At 49.9% G+C, this 24,823-nt stretch overlaps 1 long non-coding RNA gene across 1 annotated transcript; it reads left to right on the plus strand.

Moving 5' to 3' along the window:
- The first annotated feature begins 853 nt into the window (after positions 1–853).
- On the plus strand, positions 854–17,199 carry LOC116654408 (uncharacterized). The gene is made up of 2 exons (XR_004309642.2): positions 854–1,210; positions 16,902–17,199. It is a non-coding gene; the product is annotated as an uncharacterized LOC116654408 (long non-coding RNA).
- The last annotated feature ends 7,624 nt before the right edge of the window (positions 17,200–24,823 follow it).

Consider the following 24,823-nt stretch of genomic DNA (forward strand, 5'->3'; position numbering starts at 1 on the left):
CTTTGTGATTCCTTTATAGCCAGTGGCAAGAAGGAGGAGTGAGTCACACCGCCCTGGACAGCTGTCCTGGCACAGCTGAGTCACCTCCAGGAGGTGGCTATGGCTCTCCATCAGCCAGCCGTACTCAAGTACTTCTCCTGATGCTGGATTCGAGATGCATCTCATTCCTTAGAGCAGGATGTCAGGTTGGATATTAGGGAAGAATTCTCTAAAAAAATGGTCAGACATCAGCACAGACTGACCAAGAAGGTGGTGGAGTCCCTGGAGGTGTTCAAGGAAGATGGAGATGTGGCACTTGGGGACACTTAGTGGCCATGGTGGGTGTGAGTTGGCACTGGGCTTGGGGGATCTTGGAGGTCTTTTCTAACCTTAATGGCTCTATGAGTGGGAATAGGTGGGTGGGTTGATGGCTGGACTTGGTGGATCTTCTCCAGCCTTAATGATCCCTTGATTCCTGGTCCCAGAACTGCAGGCTGCTCACATCCTGGGGAGTCTTGGGAGCATTCCCACTGCTATCCCATCCATCCCATAACCAGAGCTTATTACCCCTCACAATGAGCCCTCCCCACTCACACACCCCATAGATGTGCAAAAACTTGACTTTATAATGACAGGCTAAAAACTTAAGGTGAAAATTCAGCAAAATTCACCTAAAAGCGTGATAGAATTCAGGATAGAACCATCCTGAATTGGTGCAACTGAAAGGAGAGCTGCGTGCACACATGGGCTGCTCTGCTTAAAAAATAACCTCGAGCGCCTTGAATTTATTTGCATTTATAGCTGAGAAAGCTGTGCTTCCCTCATTGATAGCTCGTGTAAATGAAATAGTTTGCTTAGGATTCTGGATGGAGAAGAATGAACTCTGAGCTCACCCATCCCTTTGGGATCCAGCTGGGATCTCTGGACGTGGGTGATCTGAGAAGCAGAAAGGGCTACTTGGAAATAACCCTATTGGGATCAGTGCTCCAAACAGAGAACAGCCCACAGAGCAGCTTTCAAAACCAGGGCAAAGCAGCTCGAGTTGGTTGGAAACTCATTGGTGAGGCCGCAGCTCGGGTTGAAGTCATGCTGGTGCTTGCAGCTGAGCTCTGGATGCAGATCTGAGCCACTCCAGCAGCAGAAAAGCGGTCGGGTTTTCAGATCTGCAAACAGAAATGGTGATTAGAGCTGAGCCTGTGCTCGGTGGAGTGCTCTGCTGCTCTGCTCATAGGTAAGTGCTGCCTCTTCCTCTGCTGTTGCTGTTGTCACTTTATCAGCTCGCTGCAATCTGCTTTTTTTCCCTATATTTGACTGCTTATAATTAGCCCGCTGGGTCTGCTATTCTCTCCGTTTCTTTATCTGTTTCCTGACAGATTTGGAGATGGCTCCATTTTAAATATATACCGTGCTTTAAGAAAAGAAACTCTTCTCCAGAGCTCTTTGAAGCTCAGAGCTCCGGGGACAGTGCCAGCAGACAGGCTTTCGGCTCAAAGAATACGTGTAATAAGGGACAATTAGGTGGCAGCAAACATTTAATTATCAAATGGATTGGTGCTTCTTACACTGCCTGAAGTTAAGCAGGTGCCTCATACACAGCTCTCAGATGGGAGAAATGTTTCAAAGCCAAATGAGCTGATGAATGTACGGAGGGTATAAATCAGGCAGAGGGTTTTAGTAAAGTCCTGGAGCAGCTTTTATGTTCTGTGAGCATTTGGGTAGGGGATGGGTTTGGGGTTAACACATGGGACTGTATGGCAGTGGAGATAGGGAACTGCCCCTGCAATGACTGAGGAAGTTCTCAGCCAGAGGTCCAGGAGATGATCTATATGGGTCCCTTCCAACTTGGGGCATTCTATGGTTTTATGATTAAATGCCACTGACCTTGAGATGCCAGAATCACCCCCAAACCAGCGGGGTGCCCCAAAACATGTCACATCAGTGGGATGGAGCCACCAAACCTGTATTAACCTCATCCCATACATCAATAGCACTCAGTCTCTCAGCAGAGCCTTTGCACTGGAGCCACAGTTCCACCATGTCCTTGTAGCCCAGATCCTGCTCACAGAGCAGTGCCTGAACCTGCAGTGCTGGGGCCAAGCAGGATTCCCTATTCCTGAAAGGTTCACCAAGCACTGGATGGGAAAACTCTGCCCAAAAAGGAACTCTGCTCTTTTCCACTCTCCCAGCTCTTCTTCCAGACCCAGCACCTGCCCTTGGGCCACTCCAGCTTTGTGAGGGAAAAGAAGGTTTGATGTGAACAGACTGAGAGCCTCTCTCTATTTTCGACAGCCTTTGCTCACCCGAATGCTTCCAGGGGTGTTGCACGACTCCATCAATGCTATTAACCTCTGCAAACACTGTGCTCAGCTGATGTCTGACCTGCCATTGGGAGCCCACACTGATGTGTTGGCAGCTCAGACAGCAGGCTTAGTGTGTCAGGTTACTTCCTAGAGTGATTTCCTTTGTGTTTTCTAGTTCATTTGGGGGCTCCTCTTCCTGCATCTAGCACTTCTGTGGATGGAGAACCTGCCACAGTGGGCAGCACTCCCTTATCTTTCTGCCATTGCTCCCAATGCTGAATCTCCCCCTTATCTTTCTCAAACTTCCCAGGCAGATGCTCTTCACCCAAATGAAATACACCACATTCAAGGCAATTCCTCACTGTTGGCTCAAGCTTTGCTCTGCAGACCCATCTCTGAACGATCTGAGGCATGAAGACCCAACAGGAGGAGCTTCAACTCCTTTGGGGCTGTGAGCACAGAGAGGTCTCCCCTTTTCTCCCCTTTATTTTCTGCTGGTTCAGATGGACCAAACTCCTGGGAGCAAAGTCCCTTGGAGTGGTACACAGGGGAACTTGCTTGTGGCTGGAGAGTGCAGCGAAAGCAAGCGTTAATTCCACTTACAGGATGAAATTGGCAGGAGAGCCACTGAATTTTCTGTCCAGCTCTAAAGTGCTCTCAAAGTGATCTAATTTATCACTGCGGCAGAGGCAGCAGCCATTCAGATGCTCTCCCAGCTCTCTGGCTTTGTGATCAGGCGATAAGATGACTTCATGTGAACAGACGGGTCCAAATTCTTCATCTTTCTGCCTTTCTTGGGTCCTCACCAGGTCTTGCAGATGCACTTGTGCCTCTCAGCTGCTGTTCCATGGGCGGCTCCGGAGCTCTGGGTGTGGGGGTTTTAATTGCTGTGGTTGCATAGATGTGACGTCCATCCAACAAATAGAGAGCAGCTTTGGACACAGACAGATAGGTCTAAGATGGGGGAGGATGGTGTTAGCTAGAAGAGCGGAGATTTGGGTCAGATGTGAGGAATTCCTTCCCCAAATAGCTAAGCCCCGGCACTGCTGCCCAGAGAAATGTGGGTGCTCCATCCCTGAGGGCACCCAATGCCATGGATGGGGCCTTGGGCAGCCTGAGCTGGTGGGGGGCAGCCAACCCATGGTAGGGGATAATGAGGATCTCTTTTGACCCAACCATTCTGTGATTCCATGGTTCTATGATCTTTGAGGACCCTTTCAACTCCATCTCACTGTGACTCCACGGCTCTATGATGCTTAAGGTCCCATCCAACCCAACCCTTCCTTGATTCCATGATTCTGTGATTCCATCTGCCCAGGAAGTGCTGCCCATGGTAGGATGGATGGGGACAGGGCAGGAGGGTTTGGCTGCTGTAAGTCAATGAGTTTTGTGAATGGTGAGAGCTCAGTCTTTGTCCCTGTGCTCTGCTCTCACCACTTGCACACCCTTCAGTGGGAGCAGATGCTCTGTATCTCCACGAGGTCAAGCCTGGAGACTTGGCTCACTTCTAGTGTGCACGTATTCCGTATATATATATGGGTTGGATTCATAACAGTGGATGGAAAACAACCCGGTGGGATAGCTCAGAATCACCCATCAGATGACTGCCCATAACCCATGGGCACACGGAGTCTGGAGAATTAAATCCAATGTGGGCAGTGTGGCTACCTGCTTACAGAGAAATGCAGAAGTCCTTCTAAGGGAATGGTAAATTCATGGGAAATCATTTTGGGGAAGGAAAAGAACAAATGAAGTGAAAAATGTGCTTTTCAAACCCTTTGAGCTCTGAATTGCGACCTCGGAGATTTCCGAACAACTGGAGCTCCTCTGAAATGGAGAAGGATATAAGGAGAGGAAAAGGAAATGAAAAAATATTCTGGATTAAGCAACTTTGGACATCACCCTATTAATTGTACTCAGCGCCAAGAGGGGGAAAGAACAGGAGAAAGAAAGAGAGAGGTGGTAGCAAATAGAACTGCTGCGTGTCTGCAGTGCTTGGGCTGCCAGGGGCAGCTCTGCCTCCTGGATGCCTCTGCCCTCTGGTTTTAGTGGAATGCAGCTGATGGGGGAAAAGAGAAAAGAAAACAACGGCTGCTCCCACGGTGATGGTGGGGAAACAGCAAAGCCTGCAGCCCTCGGGCAGCTGCACTAATCAAACAGTTTTCTCCCGGAGCGTCCAGTGGAAGAATGAGCTCAAGTTGAAAGAAAAACACCCCAAACCTGAAAGGAAAGGATGCAGGGGGGCATAGCTGAAGTTGCTCTTGGAAACTGCAGTGAAAAGACTGAGAAATTGGTGTCAAAGCTGTGTCAAAATGAAGTGGTTCCATAGCGTGTCTCCATGGGATCCTGCAACACATCTCTATGGGGACCCACACTGTGTCAACATGGATCCCACACCATGTCACCATGGTGTCCCAAAATGTGTCTCTGTGGGGTCCCACACCATGTCTCCATGTGGCCCTATACCATGTCTCCATGTGGCCCTACACCATGTCTCCATCTGGCCCTACACCATGTCACCATGGATCCTACACCATGTCTCCATCTGGCCCTACACCATGTCACGATGGATCCTACACCATGTCTCCATGTGGCACTACACCATGTCTCCATGGGATTCCACACCATGTCTCTATGAGATCCCACACCATGTCTCCATGTAGCCCTACATCATGTCACCATAGATCCCACACCATGTCTCCATGTAGCCCTACATCATGTCTCCATGGGATCCCACACCTTCTCATAGAAGGGGACCTCAGCCTGTTCTGCTGAGAGCATTTCCTGACCCAAGCTGGGCATCCTCAGCATGTGGAGGTGCTGGAAGGTCACCCAATCCCTGCAGTTCAGATCTGATGTGGGAGCATCCCTCCTGCTCCTCAGCTGTCATTACATGGAGGTAGAGAACAACGTGAGCTCTTTCAGTTTTCTGGCTCTCTGAGGGGGTGGGAAGTCCTTGTGACTTTGACCTGGAGTTGTTTCATCAACTGACAGAACATCTGCCTCTCCCCAGGAGCTCCCAGACACGGCAGATTGCAGGGAAGCAGCTCAGGTACTGGAAATGGGGAAGCATTGTGAAAGCATTTCTTATCAGCAATGCACCCGGTACCTCTCGCCTCTCCTCTGACTCTATATGAGGAGTTACAGCTGGTCACCAAAGCAGATCCATCCCTACAGCCAAGGGAATGGTGCACTTCCAATATCTCCTCCAGTTCTTTGCTCTATGTCAGTCCAACCGTGGTGACCCTGAATGGCACCAGGCATTGATGGCCATGCAGCCCCATAGCTCTGCTGACACCCAGAAGCAGGGCTAAGTGGAGCTGGAATAACAGCACCCAAGTGGCAATGGGCTCCTCTTGAACTCTGAAATAAACACAAGACACAGAGACCACAGCCCCTGGGAGGGGTTTGAGAAGCATTTCTGGGTGCTTTTGCCATAAGATCACAAGCAGGCTGCTGAGACCCAATGCCTGGAACAATTGGATCCTTGTCTCTGTGCAGAGCCCAAGACCAAAGGCTGTCAGATCATCCCCATCTTTACAATGGGGATGGGTTGATGGTTGGAATTGATGACCTCAGTGGTCTCTTCCAACCTCACTGATTCTATGACTGGTTCCTAACTGGCTGGTAGGGCACATGGAGGGCAGCCATCAGCAGAGCAGGGCTCTGTGGGCCCCTCATACTGCACTTTGGATAGCGGGGCTCAGTGTTCCCCACTCCTCTGAGCTGACACAGGGTGTATTTGTACAGGTGGAGCTGTCTCTTCCATGGATGATTGTGACAGAGCAGCCCGCTCCTGCTGCATGCTCCATTGCCCTGAGCTGTGTGCGCAGCACCTGCAAGTTGTCTGTGCAGAGATGAGCCGGGCTCAATCATCAGGCAGAGCTTCAATGTAATTAGGAGCTATTACAGCTTCAGGTTGAAGCTTTTTTTGGGGTAATAACAATATGTAGGAACACAATTAATGATGCATTGCATTTTGCATGTTTAAAGGACCTCATTTTGAGCACCCACCCGCAGCCCCTCTTGGCTCTGAGCACCTATGGGAGTGGGTACCCTCTGCCAGGAGGATCACATCTCCTATTTGTGCTCTGAATGCCATCTGCCAAGAGGAGCACCAAGGCAAGGAGAGGATCTTGCTGCCTCCAGGACAGCAGAAAACACCCTCATGCACTGGGATGAGATAAAGCTGAATGTGTGGCCAGCTCTGCGCTATAGGCACACCAATAAAAACTCTGAGAGAGAACCCAGTGCTTGGAGAGAAATGTCTTTTAGAGCAGCTCCTGACTTGTGCATAACTCCCCCAGGAAGCAGACAGTGCCCTCTGGACACAAAGGCCAAAACTCAAGGTCTAATTTCTCCCCTGACAAGAAATAGATGGAGAGGGAGAGGCCGTCGTGATAAATCACCATTGCAGTGAGGTCTCTGTCACTGCCACACACAGTGTCCTCATAAGCAAATGAAAGGAGCAAGACCCAGCCAAAGGCAACACCACTGTTACGTGGTCTCCTGGATGCATGCAATGATGTTATGCTGTTGGGGGAAGCATGGTGCCATCATCTCTGCTCTTCTGTTCAGAGCAGCGACACAAACCACAGCTACTCCATGAGATCAATGGGAAGAGAGATGGGGTCTCCCTCAGGAATACAAGGAAGAGCTCAAGTGCAATAAACCAGAAAACATTCCAAGACATTGACCAGGGGCTTCTCATTATCCTGTTTTATGATAATAATATATGAGAATGCACAAGCAATATGAAAACCAAGGGGGGGATTTTCTGGGGGCACCTTCCTAGGCTGTGGGCAATGGGGAGAAGCCTTTCCCCAGCTGATCCATACCTGGAAAAAAGAAGGGGACGGGATAGAATGAAACAAATCAGAAATCTCCCAGCGTGAGTCAAGTGAAAAGAGACACCTGTGGATGTTTTGTCTGGGGAATGGAGGGGATCATTTGCAGAGGATCAAACCCCACATGGATGAGAACTGATGGACTTCAAAGTGCTCCTCCTCCCCCTGAGACCTTCCTCCAGATTCCCAGCACTGTGTGCATGCACCAACTTTTCCCTGTTCAGGGAAGGGGGGTCCCTTACCCTTCTCAAAGCACTTCTCCTCCTTCAGATTTAGGAGATGGCCACCACAGAGACCCCATAATGGCTGGAAGATGTGAGTGTTGGAGATAAAAGGCAATTTGGGACACAGGAGAAAGGCACAAAGCTTTTATTTCTTATTATGGTTTTTTTTTTGGCTGTAACAACGTGTGGGAGAAGGGGGAGGGGTGGAGCGTGAGATCTCAGAACCAGAGATATCCCTGAGACACACCAGTAGGAACACGTTCATCTCCCGATAATTCCTCACTTATAATTACACTGAGACCCGACAATTCACTGGGCTCACAGCAGCGTTGCTGGTGCCCCACTTCTGCAGTCATGTGATGCCCAGGGAAGCATCACTTCTGGAAATTCATCATATCATACAAAGATTTCAGCTTACAAGGCTGGAATTTCAACAAGAAAAGAGAATAGATGGCAACGCTACGGCAGCCGCTGCCATTGGGTTGCATTGGTGTGGAGCTGTCTGTGGTGCTTAAGATGGGGATGGATCTACTGGGGAGCTTCCCAACCCAACATCAAGGCTTTGTTGATCTTGTTGGTTGGTCTTGATGATCTTAGTGGTCTTTTCCAGCCTTGATGGTTCTATGATTGGATGGTTCTAAAGATGCTGGGCAAGTTGGTAGTGGAGGTTTCATGGCAAGGAGAAACCATTGCTGAGGCTGAGCAATGATCAGTGCTTCTCTAGGATTGCTCAAGGAGAAACAGGTCCTGGTTTGGGGGAACATGCGGGAAAGAGGTCACTTGCATCGAACCACTGCTCCAAGTAGGATAACACCAAACAAGCATGTCTCTTTTACACGAGGCCAATGTTTTCTGGACCACTTACCCTTTTTTGCCCAGTATATTGTGAAAGCAGAGCTCATCAAACACTCACATCTCTGGTTTTCAGCGGGGCTGTCTGGTATTCTCTGTGATAGGAAAGGCAAGATAGATCTGCTTAAGCCTATTGAGACATTTCATCACAGATAGGCTCAGCTGGGGAATGGAGTGCGAACTGGAAAACACTCTGATATTTATTGTCTATGCATCTGACGAGGCTGGAGCTGGGGCTGAGTGTGCACACTTCATTTTGCCCATAAATTTGTCGCTTTAGAGCCAGACAATTTTCAACCCCGTTGTGGGGTCGCCTCTGTAATCCCGATGTAGAGGAGCTTCCCAAGTTGCTCCTAAATCAGGCGTTTATCACAGCTCATCTGAAGCAGCTATTTTAGAGAGGGACCCCAGGGAGGGACTCCATTCACTGTTTGTAGATGCTTAAATGCAGCCACCTGCTTTACTGGGGTACCCACAGATCCTTTGTGTGATGGGTGCAGGTCATGTCATCCCAAAGAACTAGTCTAAAACAGCTTCAACAAGTCTTAAACGAGCTCCCTTCCCAAATGCAATTTGAAGATGTAAAAAGATAGCAAAATCTATTTGCTTCCTTTTAGGATGTGTTCTCTGATAGGTTCCCCTCCTTGTTAAATGTATGAAGCATATTTTGAACCTGAAATTGCTTAAAATCTCTCATCCTTGAGTCTCTGTACATCCCTGCCTGTTGTATTAAATATTCCTCCATTCATATTCTCCACCAGGTACATAAATGCAGCTCGCAGCCAAATAACTTCCCAGCCTTTCCCTTTCATTACCTCCTTTCATATTAATGCTGAATCCTATGGAGGTGCCTGGAACCTTTATTCTATTGAGATGTTTTTTAGAGGAGACAAAACGGAAATGGAAAAGGAGCTCCGGTCACAACTCATGGATGTTTTAGCCAATGGGATTTGGAGTGAATGGACACCAGAAGGAAAATTTACCCTAACCCTTATATTGTAGAGGTAGAATGCCTAACGTCTTTGTTTTTGCAGGAATTTACTGGTGGATATGAAGTAAAGGAGGCATAAGGGGGCTTCTTGCAGAGCCACACTCTAATTAGGTCTAAGACCTTCTGTCCCATCCTGTGTCAGCATCTCCTGGCACTTTGTATGCCCATAATTCTGGTGCCTTTTATGCATTTTATGGCACCTGCCCTTGGCTTGGGCTGGGTGAGTGTTTCAGGTTTCCACCAGAGCTAAATCAGACTGGAGGCAGCAGAGCTATTTCTGCTCAGTGTTGTAAGTGAGATTAGGGTTTGTTTCTGCAAGGATTACCAAAAGATGATGCTTCCTGTAAGTCCTGACCCACCTCTGAATGGAAAATGCATCGTAATGGCAGCAGAGCCTGCAGCCACCCCACAGCAGTGGGACAGCCCAGTCACGTCCCTATGTTGTGCCTTAAGCTACGCGCAAAGAGGGACCAAACTGAGGAATATCGAAGGGTTTGGAGGAAACACAGAGAGATGTCACACCTCAGAAGCTGGTTGCCATGGAGACGGGCTCATTTAACCCTATCAGGGTCAAGCAGCCCTTCTTATTCGAGCTAATTGAATTAAAGAGATGAGAAGGAAATGCAAATTCAATTGGCACTGATTCACGCCGGGATGCTGTTGCTCAGGCTGGATGGGATTCCTGAGGATGGGTTTCGGTTGGGTGTTCACACACCATTTATAGGGTCATTTGTAGCCAAAAGAATCCACTGATGGGATGGATTGAAGTAGAAAGACCGAAGGCAGAGAATGTTGTGGGTGAGGTGGCACTTCAGTGCTGTGTCTCCCCTGGGATGAGAAGCTCCCAGCTGTGCTCAGTGCTCCTCCTGAGCCGTGGGTACCGCGCCTTTATCTCCCTTCTGGATTTGAAATGTGGATAAAGCAAAGCTGGCAAGGTAATTATTCCTCACTGTCAAACATTGCTCTTGGTTTGCTGTCTGCAGACAGCTGGAGAGTGATGAATCCCTTTGTGTTTGCATCAGCCTTGGAGTTGCTCCAGGAAAAGGTGCAAACAGGGAAGTTTCACATTAATGTGACCCATCATCAGCATAGATCTCACTGCTGCTGTGTCTGAGCAAGAGAAAGGGGCTCATGTGAAGCAAGAGGACCCAACCACAAAAAAGCAGCACAGTGTTGAAAATGCAAACCCCCATCACTGAGCAACGGTGCTGCTCACAGGACCCCCAAACCCACTATGTCCTATTGAAAGCCTGCTTCATAATGGTGTGACGTTGGCACTTATCTCCTCTGCAGTGGGGTCACAGGGAGCTGTGGTGCCACCGACCTACTGCTCCCACTGCTCCTCACCTCCCGTCCCCGTTCACTCCCTATATATAGGTCAAAGCAGCCATCTGCTCATTCTCTCCCTCCTCTCTCTTGATAGCTCTGACCTGTGATCGTTTTTGGTTGGTTTGGGGTTTTTTTTCCTATCCTATTCCCTGCAGGAACACAGAAACCCAGAGTGGCTGAAGCTGGAGATCACCCATTCTGCTCCAAGCAGGAAACCCAGGACCGTGTGGGTCAGACTTTGTGTAGATCACAGACCCCACAGCCACACTGTATTCATTCAACCACATGTTTCCATTCTATTCTTACTTCTAAATGAACTCAACATATTATGGGTGGTTTTTTTTGGTTTTTTTTTTGCCCGTTGTCCAGATGATCAATGAAGACTAATGGAAATACCCATTTATCAGCCCCAAGGTGTAATGCTGAGCCCTAGCATCTCAGGACCCATTTTTGGGGCAGGTATCGCTTTCTTTCTCATCTTTTCCTGCTTAAAATAAACAAAACCAACCATCTTTCCCTCCCCTGAATCTTGTCCAAACCCATTCCCTGGCCCTCTGCCTTGTTTCTGAATGACTCCATGGGAGTCCTTGAGTCTCAGCATTATTATATTTTATTTATACAGCACAATAAAGGCGCGTGGCACTTTCCAGCATACATCAAACAGCAAGGTCCGTTTTCTGATGAGTGTACAGTTTGATTCTGGAGGGGGAAAAAAAAACCCAAACAGCACTGTATATAAAACAAACAACCTCTCAGTCTGGTGAGGAGACCGAGGGCGCTTTGCTTTATTTCCTCAACCCCCTAAAAGTGAAACAAGCAGGAAAAAACATCACGGTTTGTAGTCGTACATTTCATCTCACGCAGCCCCTGGGTGTATATGGCTGAAGCTGAGCTCTATGGGGGTGGCTCCAGACAAACACCAAAGCTCTTTAGCTTGTTCTGTTAGATGGAGTGTCCCATGAGAAGGAATGATGAGAAAGGAAACCAAAAGGATTTCATAGAGTCAGAGAATCATGATTTCTCCCAGCATCCATGTGTAGGCCCAGTGAAATGCTGGATATCAGTTATTGGACTAGTTAATTTTGGAATCAGCCTAAGAATTGCCTACTGATAAAGGACAGATTTGCTTTCCAATGAGTGTTTTCTATGGGCACAGCTACACTCACCCAAACAGCAGTGGGTAAACGCAGGGCTCAAAGGAACAAATGAGCAATGTGGTGCCTGGAGGCATTGTGTTTCCCCACCGATGAGCTTAATCCAAAGCCTTTTCCTCCCTCAAGCAGCTGAAAATCTCTCCTGGGATTCCAGAGAGCTTCAACCCCCCCTTCTAACCTCATTGCTGCTTTGAAAACTGGAAGGGCCGGCAGCCAACCTGGGAGATTTCAGCAGATATTTTCCCTTTGGCTACAGCAGAATCCACATCATCAGCCCCGGTTGCACCGCGGCGAGATGTTCACGTCTTGCAGCATCACAGAGGTGACAACGCGACAGCAGCGCTGGGATTTCTGTGCCAGGCATTGTTCATTTCTGTGCAGCTCTGAACATGTCCTCAGAGGTTGAGATGATAAGTCTAAACCCATTTATATTGTCCAAACTACTTCTTTTTGGCAGGGTATTTTTTTATTCTTTTTTCCCAATCGTGGCATTTCAATCATCTCAAATTGCTACACAGACTTTTTGTTATTATTATTATTATTATTTAAATTTTATTTAATTTAACGTTCATGCAGAGAGAGTTCATCTGGAATACAAAGGATTCACTCTTTGTAGGCCAAAAGGCTCATGGCGGCCTACAGCTCCATCACGGCGGCCTATGGCCAACTCATGGCCTACAGACAACTCGTGGCCTATGGAGATGCATCAGGTGGGGATTAAATAAAGGTGCACTGGAGGATGGTGGGCATGGAAGAGCTCCCCAGGGCAGTGGGCACAACCCTGAGCTGCCAGAGTTCAGGGGGCTCTGGGGCACCGGTCTCAGACCTTGGGTTTGGATTTTGGGTGCTGTGTGGGGACAGAGGATGGACTTGATTCTATCCAACTCAGGATGTTCCGTGGCTCTATGAATCTTTTCAACGTGAACCAGGGCACATAATAGAGCTCCTCAAAGCAGCACATGGTGATGATGCAGATGCTGCCCAAGTGGGGACAATGGAACCCAGTGTGCTCACTGAGCTCAGAGAGCTGCTCTCCCCAGAATAAACCTCTTGTGGAGGAGAACCAGGAACACGAACACTTCAGGAGCTGCTTCGGTTGCTAAGGGACATTCATGTAGGAAAACCTGCTGCAGGAGGGAAGCGCTGGGCTCTCTGCACCCATCTCTCTTGTGTCACCCATGGGACAGGATTTACCTTGCCTTTCTGCCTGCAAAGGCTGCTCCAAGCAATAGGGCAGCACCCAAGGGCACAGTTCAGCCTTCCTTGTGCATGGTGAGCTTCTTACAACTCATTTGCAATTAAAAATGCTTCATCCCTGCTGGACTGGACAACACTTCAACCCCTCAGTACCCACGAAGTGACCCCTGCTTTGAGACCCAAATTGGGGTGTTGGAGTGGTGACTCCAAAAGGGACTTCTCTGTTGGTCATCCCCTATTCAAGGACCAAAGGGCAACGATAGGCACCCAGCCCTACCACATCATTGGGGAATAGACCCAGTGAAGACAGCCTGGATGGAGTCACAGGGATCCCTCCACCTCTCCATGTATCCCATGGGGGTTTCCCAGCAAAACCATCCTCCTGCTCCATCCGCTGATGGGAATCTGCAGTGATACAAAATGGGGCTGATGGCAGATCTGAACCTCTCACCTTCTGTCCATCTGATGCCTGGCCCCGTGCCACCATCCAGAAGGAAAACTGCTGGAACTGCCCAGGGTTGTGAGCAGAGAGGGGTCCCCGTGTCACCGCGGTGGCCGCGAATCGGTGCCATCTGCCGCAACGCGACCGCAGGGCCACGAGCTCCGTCAGCTGAGATTTTATAGCACATACTGCCAAATTAGTTACAGAAATGTAATCACATCCATCCACCAGAGAGACCGCGAGCAGCTGATGGCGCAGAGCAGAGGTGTGCAGGAATGCAGATGGACTGGGACGCGGCCCCGACGCCGCTCAGCATTAATTGTTGGGAGAAGTCCCCATTGGAGGCTCTGGTTGGGTTGGAGAAGTTCATCTTCAGTCATTGCCACTGGAGGAGGAGAGAGCATTCCATTATCCCCCTTATCAGGAAGCATCTTCCTGCTGCTTTTTAAATGCAGAGCAGCAGTACCTCTCACAATGCCTGGCTTGCTCCCGCCGGGGATCACCAAATTAACTGTTTCCATGTGGGAGTGAGGCTGCGCCATGGCTCGTGTGCCTGTTATTCCTAGTAGAAATAAATAATAATAAAACAGTGATCTCTCTCCATTCCTCCAGACAGATGCTGCTCTGCAGAGCTGTCAGCTTGTCACTCAGCAGTGGTTTCCAAAGGCAACCAAGTCAGAGTGGTCCCAGGCAGCTCCTGATGGGTTTTTAATACACCAGACTGAGCTCCCAGGCCAGAGGCAGAGATGCTCCTCACGGAGATTTTCATTTCTTATAGAATCATTGAATCACTGAGGGGTTGGAAAAGACCTCTGAGGTCACCAAGCCCAACCCCAACCCTCTCCACTATGCCCATTCATAGAATCCTTGAGTTATTAAGGTTGGAGAAATCCCACCAAGTCCAACCATCAACTCGTTCCCCAGTTACAACTCATAGAGTCATTAAGGTTAGAAAAATATTTCAAGATCCCCAACCCCAACCCATCCCCACTACAACCACTAACAAAGTCCATTCATTAAACCTAAATCCTTTGGCTTAATTTATGAGATGCCAGCAACAAATCACGCTGGAAAGAAATCTGTGCATGGAGCATCTGCTATCCTTGTTGTTATGTGACCACCTCAAATCCCTCCATCCTCTTCCTCCCACTGTACCACAGGAGCATGGGGAGGGGTACACAGGCCCCCGTGCTTGTGGATGTGGTGGTGTAATGCACTGCAGCTTCTAAGGAGCAGTCAATCTCAACAAGAGAAAAGAGTCCAAATGCTCCCTTGGTGTCTGTTTGTGGTGCTCTTATGGGACCCAAAGGAAAGCAGGGAGGGAGCAGAAGGGCACAGTCTGCATCCTATGGCCAGGAGCTAATAGGGGATGAGGCAACACTGATCACATTAGAGAACAACAGCATAGAGCACACTGTGCTCCCAAGCACACACACACACACACACACACACACACACACATATGCTTTATAGGGCAGTGGAATCAGCATTCACTTTACCACTGACCTGGATTGGGAGAGCAATGGAACTCCAGATCTGCTCTGAGCTCATGGCAACCAACGCACGCCCAGGGCAATGGGTCTCACATCACCCCACTGAGCAGAGTGAATGGGGTCAGATGTGGGGTGGTGGAGTTCCTGTGCTCAGCCAAAGTCCTTTAGAAAGCAGAATGGGAACAGAGCAAAGAGGCAGCATCCAGAGAGTGAGTCATGGGGTGGGGGGGGTTGAATTAGCAGCTCAATTAGCACTGGGCTTTAAAGGTTGAATTTGCTGGTGCTGTCTGGGAAGGCAACATGCAGCTTGCACTAATTTGGCCTCTGTCAGGAAGAGGAATCACCAGCAAAAGAGAAAAAGCCCTTTTGGGATGAGGAAGCAGTGTGGTGGCAGCAGTCATTGAGCAGCAGGAATCAGCCCATGTCATTCACAGCATCTCCTGGGTGGGTGTCCCAGGGCACAATGTACTCTGAGTCTTCAACATGAGGTCCAAGTCAGTGGTGTGGAATTGTGGTTGCTGCTTTCCTCTCACTGATCCATGCACCCAAATGAGGGTCTGGGGCTCCTCCCAGCACACTGCCTATGGGGTCTGTGCTGATCTTTGTTATCAGCATACCCAGATTATTCCAAATAGCTCTAAATAACTCTGCTAATAGAACCCCCAGCCCTAACACTGACCCGTGGATGGAAAGCAGGTCAGGCTGAAGCCATTGATGGGCTCAATCTCTGTCCAGCATTAAGTGAATCCCCATTGACTGCCTTGGGGTGCTGAGACCACCCGGCGCTCAGCCCCAGCCCCACTGCAGGCTGATAATCACTTTCTTTACCCTGCAAACTGAATGTTTCTGCAGATTTCAATGGATTCCAAAGGGAATTTTAGACATCTCCACTTCAGTTACTCGCACGTAGCACCACGAACTCCTCCTCCAATGCAAAACATGAGAGCCTTCACCTCTCTGCACACATCTGCTGTGTTTTTCACTAACAGTCAGAGGAATAAAATGGGAATGAGTCATGGAGAAACTTCTTCCCCCCCCAACACAGAGAGAGCAGAAATACACTGCACTCAGCTTCGTTACCAGCATGGCAATGCCAAATCAAAGCGTCAACCACACAAACCAGTGTCAGAGGCACTCCTGACCTTCGCCCAGCAAAGGTCCACAGGGTGCTCAGCAGAGGATGCTCTGTGCCACAGAGTTCTCTGCTCCATCCTCCTGCCCCAGCGCTGGTCATTATCTCTTCCTACAGAGTTGTTCTTTACAGCTGCTGGAATAGCTCTCTGCTGTTTGGGGTTTGCTTGCTGATGCCTTTATTGGGCTTCCAGCACATCCAGCCCTTCCCAGGTCTGAGTGTCTCACCTGTATTCCCGATCCTCAGCCATAGCTACGCATGAATTACGGATGCTGCTTGGGATGTAATGAATAATGGCTGCCTGTAAGAATTCATCTTTTGCTATTGAGTGCCCAGGTGTGAAATTGTACCGGGTTGCATTAAAGGAGCTTAAAAACGATGCACCCTCAAACTTAGTCCCATCTAATCGTGGATGTGGCCATCTGCTCTGGTTCTGTGTGCCGTGGTGACTCAGTGCTGCTGCCCCAATGCAGGCAGAGAGCAGAGACAGCTCAGTGCCGTCACACCACGAGACCTCTCCTTCCAGCCCCATTTATCCTCATTTTGGTGTATCAGAGGTTTCCCATCTCTTTATCCCATGGAAGAGGTGTGGAGGAGTCCAAACCTCTGAGCTCTGTGCTATGCTGAGCCCATTGGGGCGATGGGAAAGCGATGCTCCTTAAGTCAGACATCATACCCAAACAGAAGGAGCAGAGCTCTACCTCTGAGCACTTTTAGCAGCGGTTTTGCTGGGATTTTTTCTCTATTCAGTGGTTTCTTTACAGCATACAAACCTGCAGAGCTTTCCCTTGTAATGTGTTTATAGCCAGCCCAAAGCTCCCTGATGTCTGGTGTAATGAGCCCCATGTATGTATAATTTAGGATATGTTTAATCTTCCTGCTTTAGTAATAAAAAATTTACTCTTTTTGTTGCTCAGTTTGGGGCTCTTTCTAAACTATCACCACTTTTTGTTTCTTCCAGGCTGACCCAGAGATCCCATGTGGTGAAGTCAGGCTGTTCCAGCCAGGATGGGGATTAATTGATGGACCGGAGATGACGACCTTTGTTGGGCTGAGACTGCATCTCTCTGTTATTCCCTATTTTTTTTTTGCTTCAAGTCCTCTCTGTGCACTGTTTGCTTCCCTCCAACCCGAGATGGATGGAGCGCGGATTTAATGAGGTCGTGTTTTCCCACCAGTTCCATTTGCAGCCATTTAATGTTTCAGCTCGGAGCAGGAGATTGAGTTAAAGGCTATTTAAAAGTCTATGATGCAGACAAGCATTCTGCCCAGTCCTTGTTCCTTTACATATTTGTTAATGAGCCTCTCCAGGGTAAAGGTGAGGTTTATGGTTCGCTTCTTGGAGGAGAAACCAATTTCATCATCCTGGGTTATGCTGCTCTGATGCTGAGATGCACAAAAGGTGGGGTGAGCGTTGCTGAGCGAGGGCTGCTCTTCCCCATCCTGGTTGCTGCATACAGGGGACACCCAGAGCCAGAATGGAGATGCCTGCTTGGTGTCTTGCACCCCAGCTAAATGGGGACATCAGGTGCTGCCCTACTGACTGCACAATGGTAATCTCCCACCCAGGAGAGAGGGCCTGGAGGAGTTCACTTCCTGCATTGGCACTGATACCCCTCCATGAGTCCCTAAATGAAGTCAGTGCTGGAACAGCTCCAGTTCTCCAATGATGGAGAAATCCTCCATTTACACACATCTGTAGGCCCACAGCAGCTTCATGGAACCTTGTGGCTATAGAATGGTTGGGTTGGAAGGGATCTCAAAGATCTTCTAGTTCCAAAGACTGATCTCTGGGCAGCATTGCCAACCACTAACTTGGGCACCAGGGTGCCCAGAGTCCCATCCAACCCAACCTTAAGCACCTCCAGGGATGGGACAACCACCCTGCTACCATCTACTGATTTGCCATGGCAAAAGCATATCAGCAAGCAGTGATTCCCACCTCAAAGCAAAGCCCTGAGGCTGAGGTCTGCCAAGAGGTGTGAGCAGCGCTTCTCCATCCTCATCTGCTCCTGTTTCTCTATGGCGAGGTCAGACTGCTACCATGGCAGTGCCCATTGAGCTCTTCCTAGGCTCCCTACAGCTGTGAATACTGGAGGGGAAGACCCGGTGTAGCAGAAATGCTAAGTCACAGCTTGAAACAGTGATTGAGCACCTGGTGGGAAGGCAGGGCCAACCCAGGGGAGCTCAAGTGCATGCAATGCATCTCAGTGACCAGAAAGGGTGCAGCCAGGATCCACTCCTTCCCAGACCTCATTTAAGGGTTGGCAGTGGATGTGAGAGTATATTACTAGATATCACTGCACACCTGAGGCATTCTGAAGGTAAACAGCTGCTTTTCTGTGCCCACAGTTGTTGCATTTGAGTAGATCCTCACTTGTTGCAGCCTGGGGTGGTGCTGGCAGCGCTGAAGGCTCTAACTGGCAGCAGTGTGGCGTTGCAATGCCTTGTGATAGATTAAGGAGGACCAACAGGCAGAGAAAAGGGTTGGACAGTGCAGTCCTGGAGTTACAGCTGTGTCCATCCCAGTGTCCATCCCAGTGTCCTCATTGCAGCTCTCCATCTGCCCTGTGTATTCCCACTGCTCTGAAATCCTGAGCCATGCAGTATGGGGGACCCGTGTGTAGCATCCACCAAGACCCCATGGTGGAGGTCACAGCTCAGATCTCCACTCACTGTTCCCATAGAGGATGATTGGATACGGCCACCCCTATTTCTGGGGCTCTGTAGTTTGAAGGCACTGTGAAGGGAGAGCTCTCTGCCAAGTCCCTTTGGACCCTTTGAAGCTCTTTTACTCCGTGTTCTCTCCCCGCTGCTGTCAGGTTATTCGTTTTTCTCTGTCAAAACCTTTTTATTCACTGGGAGTCTCAGCAGGGTTCTTTTCTGGTTAATATTGCTGATTAAATTCCGTCGTCTCCAATGTAAATATTCAGAGACTTTCCCATCTTCCCACCATTCAAACAGCGCAGAGCGTGTGCTTGCACATGGATGGTGTAGGAATTAATTGGAAGGGACTGAATCAGAGCAGGGCACGTGCAGACAGGGATGGGTGGGGACACCCAGGAATGCCACCAAGGACCCCAAGCAGCCCCCAGATGCTGCCACATAACCCTGATGGGGAGTGCTGTGCCTGCAATCCAGTGCAGGGAGGAAACAAAGTGAGATCATGGTGAGAAAACCCTTCTGTGTAAGCTGCTTTTCATTGCAACAGCAGCACTCGGTGCTGAAGGGCAGGTGAGGGCAATGATTCAGCGCTGGAGCAACTCCAGCCCCGGTGCCTCCAGGAGAAGAGCTTGGGGGGGAAGGGGGGGAAGGGAGAGCTGCCCCTCCTGGCACCATTCCTCTCCATCTGAAGGATTCTTCTGGGGCTGAGCTGCTGAATTCAGCCCTCATCACCCGCTGGGATTTATGAAACACCACTGAATATTTCATTCGGTGCAAGGATCTGCCCTGAGGACCCGATGCTGGAGGAGGCAGAAGCTGGAGGTGGTCTCAGATGACAGCCAGGCTTCTCCCTAAAACCCATTTCTATTGCAGCTCACAGCAATAATTCCTCTGCTGCTTATGGGAGAAAGCAGACGCTCCTCGAAGGGCTTTACCTCTCGTGTCAATGGGAGAGCACTCCTAAAGAGGGTCATAAATCTCGGATGAACGCTGAGCAATGAGAGTGAAACGTGCTGGGGGCTACAGGGAGGAGATGTCACCTCTCCAAAGGAAGGGATGGATGTGGATTGTAGCAAACCTCACCCTGCAAAGAGCTGAGCAAAGAGCTCAGCTGGTGCCCACGGGGCAGCATCCTTTTGATGTAAACACCCAATCTTGGGCCATTTTGCTGAAGCCCAGCAGCTCATTTTCTCCGCATCCCTCCTCCAACAGGTCGTTCTGTCTGTCTCTGGGCAGAGGAATGGCATTCTTTTCTCTGCTGTATGACAAGACCATAAATCCTGGTGAGTATCGATCCCAGTGGCCAAAGGCTGACGTTGCTTTGCCAAAGGGTTTTGCAGCATGGCATGTCGCTCCGGCACGGCGCGACGGAGAGGAGCTCTTATTGATTCCTCTCTGCGTCGCGAAGCCCTTCCCCTTTCCTGCATTAAGGGCTAATTTTAGGCTGGGATGATGTGATAATGGGGTTGTGCTCATCGTGCTGCGGTTCCCGTCCGCCCCTGGGTGCCATCACTGTCCCCACCTCTCCTGTTCTGTCCCCAGAGGCTCTGCATCCCCTCTCTATCAAAGAAAGCACCAGATATATGGAAGAAATGGAGCCCCATCTCATCGTGCCCAGCTCACCCCAACCTGCTCCATCCTCACTGCTTTCCTGCTCCACTCAAGGAAGGTCTGGAGCTTAAATGCTGGTGCAGAGGGAGGAGAAGCTGCCCATTGCTGTGGCTTCTCACAGCTCTACCAACAGAGCAGCAATCATATCCACCTCTGACCCAAAGACACTGAATGGTTTGGTGCCATCCTGACCTCAAACATGGGGAATGCCCAAAGTCTGTAGATCAAGAAAGGGGGGGAAAGCATCACTTCAGTTTTGCAGGGCTCTGGTAAACTTTGGAATGGGGGTATGGAACACGAGCCACTTCTCATTGCTTGGACAGCAGCTGGACTTCAAACCAGACCTGGCAGCACTTTAAACCTGAGCTGATGATGTAGGAATCAGCACCAAGTGCTCCAAATTCAGCCACTACTGAATCTTCTGCCATTGCTCTGCTCAGCTCTTTGATTCTGTCTCCTGCAAACAGCTCCATGGATCAGCTCCCTTTGCAATTTGATCTGAGAACAGTTAATTATCATTACTGATAGGGCATCATATGCTCCTGATCTGTGGAAATAACTTCAGAAACGAGACTCTTTCTCAGGGATGGAGTGCATCTGCTGTCCCAGACCTTCTAGTATGGCAAAGAGGAACACGCCAGAATGTCTTAAAGTACATCCCTGGAGTCACTCTTCCATTAATATCTTTTCTTATTACCACTGGGGCCATGATTTGGGTTGCCCACACTCAGCAAAGCTCTGTCTGTAAGCAATGAGGGGTTTTGCAGTGATGGAAGAAGGTTAGAAGTGACCCAAGCACAATGAGACAAAGCAGAGGCTTGTGGTGATTAATCGAAGGACTTAAAACCAGTCATCCCTGGTCCATCCATCACCATCTTAACAGCAGGCAGCAAAGGAAGGGCATAAGAGCAGGGAAGCATCCTTCCCAACCCCCAACCAGGCCGTGGCTTGGGGATTCCCCAGGCCCAAGATGGTATCTCCAGGTTTAATGGCCCTTGATGCTTTTCTCATCCATTAATTCATCCAGCTGCTATTGACTCCATGCAGGCTGGTAGCACCCACAGTCCTCACTTAACCCCTTTGGGTATTCCCTTGGGTTGTTCACAAAAGTGGGGAATGCTGGAAACTTAGAGTGCCCCTTTTCTCCTTGGGGTTCTTTCTAGGCTCCAGCTGAAGAATGTGTGGGGTGTACAAGGGATGGGATCCAGCCAAGTAGAGGCAATGCAAGGAAATGCAGAGCAACTACAGAAACTCTCACCCTATCCTCAGCTCCAGCCCATGCTACTCTAATGAGGTTGGATCACCTGCATCCTCAGTTAACCTCATTATCTCTGGAGCTCTTGGGTTTGCTCTTGGCCCAGGTTTGTGGCCATGGTAGGATGCCAAACAGATCATTTCTGCAGAGATTTCATCCCAGAGTGAGGCACAGTCAGGTCTGTGAGCACCTTACAATATCCTAGAGCCTTGGAATCATGAATCCTAGAATCTTGGAGCCATAGAACATCTCAAGCTGGAAGGGACCCCACAGAGATCAAGTCCAACCCCCACTGGTTCTCCCCTAATAGCAGGCTTGGATGAGGCTGCAATAAAGCAGCAGGACAGTGAGGCTCATACTTGGGATGGGGGGGATGGATTTACCCTCTTTCCCCATATTTCCTTTTGCATACTGTATCTTCCAGCCTTACAACCTCCCTGGCTCTCTATTTATATCAAAGCAGCGTGCAGGCAGGGAGCAGCAAGCAGACTTATTAGGGAGGGCTAGGCTGCTATAAATAGTACCATCAGTAATTAGCTGCAGTAATTAGCTTTCCTATTCGTTAACTGGGAACGCACATAAACAAGGTCTGGCAACATGAAGACAGAGGTACTGAAGCCCACCAGCCCAAGGGGGCTGGGTGATGGTAGAGTGCTGCCATGCTGCTCCCAGCCAGCTGTCCCCACCAGGACACAAATAACAGGCACCTCTTCCTCTCTCCATTCATTTCATTAGCTCTATTACCATCCTCCAGGTTGCATGCAGTGTGGCCCAGGCACACTTTGCTCCCTGTGGATGCATGGAGCGGATGCAAAGCCCCCGGCACAGCAGCTCTCTGAGCCCTGGGTTCCTGCCAGCCCACCCACCACCCGGTTTCCATCCGCCTGTTCCCATCTCCCCCTGATTCTGGCCCTGGTTCACCAGCTTGCCAGGTTCTCTCCCCTGCTGTTTCCTGGCTGCTGCTCCCTGGGACTGATGCTCATAGGCATCAGCCAGGCCACGGCCATCTGAACGACTTGGTGTTGGATCTACAGGGATCCAAGCAGACCCTCAGGGCTTCTCCATGAGACCCCCAATCCCTGGAGGTCCCAGGTGACCAGTAGTTGACCAATAGTTGGCCAACAGCTGACAACAAACCAGCAGGGTGCCCTTGTAGCCAAGAAGGCTACAAGGAAGACCAACAGTTGGCCAATGGTTGACCATGAGCCATGATGGGGAAAGACTGCGTGGCCAGGGCATGTAGGGTAATAAGGGGATGCCCAAGAACCTGAAATGTGACCCAAAAAGGTTCCCTTCAGGGTGTCTTCATTCCTGCTTGCCTTCACATGTCACCATCCAGCCAAGAATGGAGGCTCTCATGGTGCAAAGAAGCAAGAAAGGACACAAACCTTGGGGCATTTGGCTTCCTTTTAAGACAACGCTCAGTTGAGAAGGGTGTGTTGGAACTGCGGACCCACCAGCAAGTGTCAGAGGAGATGTTTGGCTCCCAGGGCATCTCTGTATAATGGCACTCCTGTTTGCCAGGAGTTTCCCAGATCTGCAGCTGTTACAGAGATTGTTAGTTCCAAAATTGCTCCTTTTAGAGCTGCTGAAAATCCCCTCTTCTTAAGGCACTTTGTTTCTCCATCAAATCAGGAGCTCACACTGTCGCTGTGTCTTAATGCCTCTCCTATGTCCCTTATCTCAGCCCAGCAATCCCAGCTTCCTGCTTCTCCCTTCCCAGCAAAATTCAGGGGACTTCAACACGTTTTTATCCCCACTGTCCCCAATGTTCCCTTTCCCAGCTCTGCCCCCTTGCTCTGCCTTATCCCCACACGTCGCTCCCGAAAGAGCTCTTCTCTGTTTGTCTGAAAGGTTTTCAAGGCTCTGAGAGGGGCTCATCCATCAGCAGGAGATTTGGCAGCATTCCTGGGACTGTCAGTTCCCAAGAACAAACAGCTGCAAAGGCACCATCCTCTTCCCGGAATCGGGGAGGAGCACACATGGCTTCAGCCCATTGCAGAGATACAGCCAAGCAGCAGAACTGCTGCCCCTCGAGCCAGCAATGCTCAGCTCAGGGGCTGCTGCTGAACCCAATCAGTCCCCTCTTGTCCTCTGCTTGTCACCTGCTTGTCCCCTGCTCCACTTAGGATGTCGGCACTCCCTAAGCATCACCCCCATGGTGTGCTCAGAGCTGTGATAGCTGGTGCTCCCAGCAAGGGCACCGGACTCGTGTCCTTAGGGGACACAGATGCCTGGAGCCACATGCATGACCAGAGCCTTTCCTGAGTGCATCCCATTCATGAGCCCTCCCCGTAGCTGCTTGCTGTCCCTGGCTCTGGGCACACCTTGCTCCATGCAGCAGGCTCACATCCCATTGCTGGCACCCAGCCGTCTGCTGGCTCTGCAGCTCACCCAGCCAGGACATCTCTTTGTCCCAGGAAATTAAATGTGGCTGGGACTGTTCTGCAGCACTAATATTTGCTGGCATTGCCCAACACATCACCTCAAACCCTTCTGCACCCTTTGCAGCCAAACACAACACAAAACCTCCATGTGCTCATCCAGGAAGCATCATTCAGTGGTAACCAAACCCACCTGGAGATGATGCTATGGTGCAACCAGCAGCAGTCCCTCACTTAGCTCACTCCAGCAGGCATTTGGCTTCCTTGTCTGCATCAGAATATCCACCCCTTATCCCGGAGTGATGAGCCCCAGTGATCCCTTCTGCTCACAGGGAGGAAGGCTCAGACCCACAGGGGCATGGGATGCTCCCAGCAGCTCAAAGCATTGCAGCTCAGTGAGCTGGAAGCAGGAAGGTTGTACCATTGGGCAATGAGCATTCCCATGGAGGACTTTAGCATGCTGTCCTCAGGGAGGAGCTGTGCTTTTAGATATTCTGCATTCGAGGGAAAACCACTCATTTATTTATTTTTTCCCAGGCAAGTCCCCTTGGCAGCGTTTGCTTCTTCTCCATCCTCACAATGGATGCTTCACAGAGCACTCTTTGCCTCCTACCCCTCTGTAAGACAGCAGAGCGAGACCAGACTGAATCTCCCTGTGCAAACAGCACGTAGGTGGCAAAGCACCCAGGGCTGACACCAGCTCTGGCCTTTGGTAAACTTCACAACTCACTGATTCCCAGCACAGCTCTGCTCCCATCACTGATGGGAAGCTCTTATCACCACCTCCCTCCCTTTACAGTGCTTTGACTCCATCCCAGCTCCTGCTGTGCCTACCAGGATGACTGTTTTATACTCCCTTGTGGCTGGAGAATCCCAGCTGATACAGCCCCAAGGATGCTCCGTGATGCCATAGTTCCTGCCCATATCAATCCCAGTAACACCCACTGCTCTCCCTTCTTCCTCACAAAG

This window comes from Coturnix japonica, chromosome 27, assembly GCF_054131305.1.
Source record: "Coturnix japonica strain WE chromosome 27, WE-NBRP24, whole genome shotgun sequence".
Classification (NCBI taxonomy): domain Eukaryota; kingdom Metazoa; phylum Chordata; class Aves; order Galliformes; family Phasianidae; genus Coturnix; species Coturnix japonica.